The sequence below is a fragment of the Babylonia areolata genome, chromosome 1 (assembly GCF_041734735.1).
Source record: "Babylonia areolata isolate BAREFJ2019XMU chromosome 1, ASM4173473v1, whole genome shotgun sequence".
NCBI classification, from domain to species: Eukaryota; Metazoa; Mollusca; class Gastropoda; order Neogastropoda; family Buccinidae; genus Babylonia; species Babylonia areolata.
In genome coordinates, this window is record NC_134876.1 from 86080181 (window position 1) to 86086231 (window position 6051).

Genomic DNA, 6051 nt, shown 5'->3' on the forward strand with positions numbered 1-6051 from the left:
CTGCTTGTCTGCTCAGTCTCGACATGGGCTGCTACAGCAGCTTCAACCAGTATCTGATTCATTCAGACAATATCTACCAAAGTGTATGCACATGTATACTAGTTTAACTGAAGCAAGTAGGTGTGTGTGTGTGTGTAGTCTTCAGTTTAACGTCTTCCACTTTAAGTGATATTAGCTCTGTGTGTGTGTGTGTGTGTGTGTGTGAAAGAGAGAGGAAGAGAGAGAGAGAGCGAGAGAGAGAACAACAAACAGACGACAGACAGAGATGCTTTATGCTGATGTTTTCTGTATAACAGCAATGCATGAATGTCCTCTGAAATAGCACCACATTAAATTGATTATCCTTTTATGGCTGTGATAAAACCACAAAAGGCTTTGTCAACCACCATCAGAACATCACCTTAAATTATTAAATATCAACAGATGTGTATCCCCATATAATGCAACACAGATTTTAAATTAGAAAAAATAGGAAAATGTTGTACGGTCATACTAATGCAGCGCATTACATTGCCATGTTCACACCTGAAAATCATAGGCTATTTTTTTTCTCAAATAATGTAACAAAAATGTTGATATGATTCTTAATCAATAATTATGACAAAACAATGGGATGGGTAGCAGTTGTACATTCTTCACTGTTCTTTGCACTCATGGCCTTTTCTTTCATTCATCATGCGCGCGCGCACACACACACACACACACACTATATATATACGTATATATACACAAATATTTTACTGACAGTGTATACTGCTGAAATTTCATGCTGTATTAAGAGCAGAAAAAAATAATGATGATTGTCCCTCTTTCCCTTTGTGTGTGTGTGTGCGTGCGTGCGTGCATGCGCGCACGCCCATGGTTTCATTGTGTGTACTACTACTAGGTATTTCCATGATAAATTTATCTTTTTAATTCTTGTGTTTGCTATTGGAATAATGTATAAAGAGAATGTGAACAGAGCATAATTACGAGATACACTTGCCTGTGGGTGCAAAAAGAACAATAACCCGTGGTCAGTGATGACTGAAGGATGTCCTTCATTAATGAAAATAATGCATTTATAACAGAACAATTCTAATGAATAATTTGTTATATATCTTATACTATAGAGTAAGCAGCAAATAAGCAACAGCATTCTGTGCTGACCAAAAAGAGTTGTGTGCGGAATGGAGTGGGAATTGCATTCACTTGGATGAGAAAACTTCGAATACGGACCAAAGTGATAACGATAAGAAAAATTAATGTCTGCATGTGAACAATCGATACAAAGCTAGAATGAAAAGAATGCTTAAAACCTATTCAGGCACTTTTTTTTTCATTCGTCTTTCGTGTAAACATCACTGAAAGCTGATTTCCTCTGTTGTACTAAGAGACAGGGGACAAACGACATGACCTCAAGAGCGTAAGCTAATGGGTCGTTAAACCCATCATTGCAGACAGACAGGAGCGAGCATTTAACCTCTCACAATCCCACCTTCAAGGCTATACCGCTTGGAATTTTAACCAGTAACGGATGAAAAGTACCCCCAATCAAGTTCCCAAAGCACGTCGAGGGAAATCAAACAGTGGCTGTCCTAAAGGAACAAGCCCAGATCTCATGGACAATTTGCACCCGCACGCTGCTAATTAAGACTCCTTGCCATCCTGAGCATTAAAAGCTTTGTGTCGGCGAGGGTTCACTGAGTTCGCCTGTCGTTACAAAACAGACATGTCTCTGTCTCAGCCCGCCAATTTTGGTAGGCCTGGACTGTTTTTTGATGACTGAGGCCCTCTTTGTTCGCGGATGTTTGTTTTCGCGAACAGGTGAGGAGGGGAGGTAAGAGAGGGGAAAGTGCGAATAAAATTGAAGAAAGAATCAGTTGGTATGTACACATCTCTGAGCGCTATTCACAGGATACTTTCACGTGCACGTCGTCATGGAATCTCGTCTTCGGCGTTCTCTCAAAGCACGGCCGTGAAGAGGAAGGGGTAAAGGTCTCTCTCTCTCTCTCTCTCTCTCTCTCACACACACACATTCACACACAGAAACAATGTCTACATCCATTTTATGTCTACTCTTCTTCTTCGTTCGTGGGCTGCAACTCCCATGTTCACTTGAATGTACACGAGTGGGCTTTTACGTGTGTGTCTGTTTTTACCCCGCTATACAGGCAACCATTCTCCGTTTTCGGAGGGGTGTGTGTGTGTGGGGGGGGGGGGAGGTGGGAGTGTTCGGGGGGCGGGGGGGCGGGGGAGGGGTGCGGGGGCGTGCATGCTGGGTATGTTCTTGTTTCCATAACCCACCGAACGCTGACATGGATTACAGGATCTTTAACGTGCGTATTTGATCTTCTGCTTGCGTTTCACGCACGAAAGAGGTTCAGGCACAAGCAGGTCTGCACATATGTTGGCCTTGTAGATCGAAAAAAATTCCATCCTTAACCCACCAGGCGTCGTTACCGAGATTCAAACCCGGGACCGTCAGATTGAAAGTCCAACGCTTTAACCACTTGGCTATTGCGCCCGTCACATATAACAAATAAATATATATATATTCACTATGGAAATAAAATTTCCAATCGCCCAGGCAGCGTCACTGTTTACCTTACAGTCGATGACATAATGTCATGTATTGAAAATCCAAGGGCATCTTTCACCGTGGCATACATTTCAATAATAAAAACAACAACAACAACAACAAAAACCCAGCTTGAAACTTTCTTCTCTAGTTGTGATTCCACTTACTGTATGTTTTGCAAGAAGCTATAGAAGACTTAAAAGTAAAATGTTGGGGGTCTGTATATTATTAAGACAAACACGCCAAAAAAAAACAAAACAAACACACACACACACACGCACACACACAAAAAGACAACAAAAAAACCCAAAATATGTTTGTTTTATCGGTAAAGTACGTGTGCCACTGTCGAAGTCGTCCATGGATTTTCAATATGAATTCACGAACAGAATTCCCCGCGTTGCTTTAATTGTCTTCTCAGCATCTCAATCACACAACACATGTTTTTTTTTCTTTATCTTTTCTTTTAATTATTTTTTTTCAACTGTTTGTGCAAAGTTCTACAACTGGATCACAAGCTTACCCATGCCCTGAGAGCTCTTGACAGTTCATGACTAAGAGGGAAATCAGGCGGAGAGGGCGATCATATGTGATGTTCTTAATGGCGATATTGCGTTGTAGTGCTTATGATCATTAATATATTGATAGAAATGTGGTTTAAAGTCTTATTGGTCAGACTATGAAAAAAGATGGTGCACTTTAGCGAGCAATAGATGCTGACGATCAGCTTCTTAGACACGGTTTACAATTGTCAAAATAACATACAATAGGGTTCATGGAGTTCATAAAAGGGACTCGAAAAGTCGCCACCATAGAGCCTTGGGCTTCTGATCGTTGGTAATAAGAACATGATAATCCGGACGGCAGGAAAAGAAGAAAAACGGAACGAAGGAAAGACCATCAACACTAATGACAACAACATCAACAACAGGAAAAAAAAATCGAAGCAGTTCTTTCAGTGAAAATGTTCTTGATCATAGATTACATAATACCGAATTGGAACAGGCCTACATCAATGTGTGTATCAAGATCGGAGCTGTCACTTTCATTTGTGCTCTCTGGCGCTAAGCACCGCGCGAGCACACACACACACACACACACACACGCACGCACGCACGTGGGTAAAAACCTACAAACATACTGAGGCACGGATGTGTGTATACAGGCACGTACGCACGTGTGAACATAATGCATGCATTCAAATATTACGAATTAGCCCCCAAACCCTAAGTATGTTCAAACATTCGCCACAATGAACGAGTGTTTGCTCGCATCACTCACTGTATGTGTTATCAAAACAGCCATGCAGCTGTTCGTGCAGAACAGCAAATATTACTGGTTCTGCCGCTGACCCATTTTCATTGAAGGGAAAAAAATTCTTACACTCTGGCGATGCCCCTGTGAATTCTGTTGTTTAGTCTGGACCAATTTACATAGCGGTAACTTGGTACCCATATATGCAACGCTGCAAACTTCATCTTCAACACTCAAGGTGTTCCATACTTATTTCTATTGACGCCAGAACTGCCGCGCATTAATTCCCGCTATTTTATATCCCGTTTTTAATTTTTTTTTTTGTATTTGTTCTTATGGGGAGGAGTAGTCTGAGTTGAAGATGCTTCTTCAAGTTCTTGCTCAAATGAAAAATTCTTAGTAAGCTGCAGACCACGCCCAACACACTCACGTTATTTGCTCGCCACCAGCGCATTATTGGCATATCGTACTTTTAATGAAATCTGTCAGTAACATCCGAGCAGTTTACTGGAAAAAAACATTTTAGTTACTTTCAAGTCTTTGTCTGGTCATTATATACGTCATTGTGCAAATCATTATTATCTAATTGTCTGTTCACACTAATGGTCACTCTTCTGTATATCCGTTCAGCACTTCAGGCAAAAAGAAATGTATATAACTGTCGCGGACACAGACATGTAAAAGTATATTAGCTAACTTTTGCTGCGAAATTTGACGATACGGAGCAATATCACATATGTACCTGCTGCGGCGCTGCACAGTAGGTATAATTTCTTATAAAGCGAATGTGACACGGCTGACACGAAGTACAAACATACAGCTTCAGCATGTGCCTTTTTCTTCAATCAAGAACAATAGTACTTATACATTTTTTGTTTTGTTTAATGCAGTCATAGTTTTAAAGATTGGGGTGGGGGGGGGGGGGGGGAGAAAAAGAAGATGAAAAAAAACACACACACAACCACCATGAACAATATTTGGACCTCCAACTCCAAATCGGACTCAAATTGGTAATGACTTCCTGAAGCCTGGCGTACGTGTACACACGTGTGTTTCCTTACACGACAAAGGCAGAAGATCAGAGAGGACCTGGTGGGCCTGACTTAACTGACTGCTTCCTCATTTAAATGGTTGGTTCGCTTGTCAGTCAGCCAGTCAGTCACCTTCACCCTTCACCTTCACCTCTCCCGTAGTCTGGGTTCAGACCGTTGGGGCACCGCTGCTGACCTGGCCACCACTCCTCTCCACTCTTCACGGTTTTCTGATTTCCTCAGGGCGTCACCGAGCGTCAAGCCTGTCCACCCCCGGATGTTGTCTTCCCATCTCTTCTTCTGCCGTCCTCTCCTTCTGCCTCCTTGTACGGTGCCTTGCAGGAACGTTTTGGCAAGACCAGATGATCGGGAGATGTGTCCATACCATCTAAGTTTGCGTTTTTTCACTATGGACAGAAGGTCTTCGTAGGGTCCAATACTTTGCTGGATTCTGTTCTTCACTTCCGTGTTAGTGATGTGGTCTCTGTAGGAGATGCCAAGTAGTCTACGAAAGCATCTCATCTCGACAGCTTGGATTCTTCTCTCGATGTCTGCAGTCAGGGTCCAAGTCTCGCAGGCGTAGAGCAATATTGATATAACCAGGGAACGCATCAGTCTGATTTTTGAGCTGAGAGCGATGTTTTTGTTGTTCCAGATGGTGTTCAGCTTGTTGAGTGCCGTTGTTGTTTGGGCAATTCTCGAGAGTACTTCTGGTTTAGATCCTTCATCTGACACGATTGCTCCCAGATATTTGAAGCTGTGGACTGTTTTAAGCTTTTCGTCGTTGACTTTGATGTCAATGCTGATGCCGTTGGTGTTGTTAGTCATCAGTTTGGTTTTCTCCGCACTGATTTGCATTCCATACGATGTGGAGGCTTTGTCTAGATGTTTGACCAGGCTTGCCAGTTCTTCTTCTTTTCCAGCCAGTCCATCAATGTCGTCGGCAAAACGTAGGTTTGTGATTGTTCTGCCGCCTATGCTGACTGTTCCTACATGCTCTTCCAGTGCGTCAGTCATTATTCTTTCTAAGAAGATGTTGAAGAGTGTTGGGGAGAGTAGGCAGCCTTGTCTCACTCCGACTGTGGTTCTGAACCAGTCCCCGATGCTATTGTTGAGGTAGACGGCGCTGGTGGCTTTGTCATAGAGGTGCTGTATCAGTCTGATCAGGTTGGCGTTGATGTTGTACAGATTCATGGTAGCCCACAA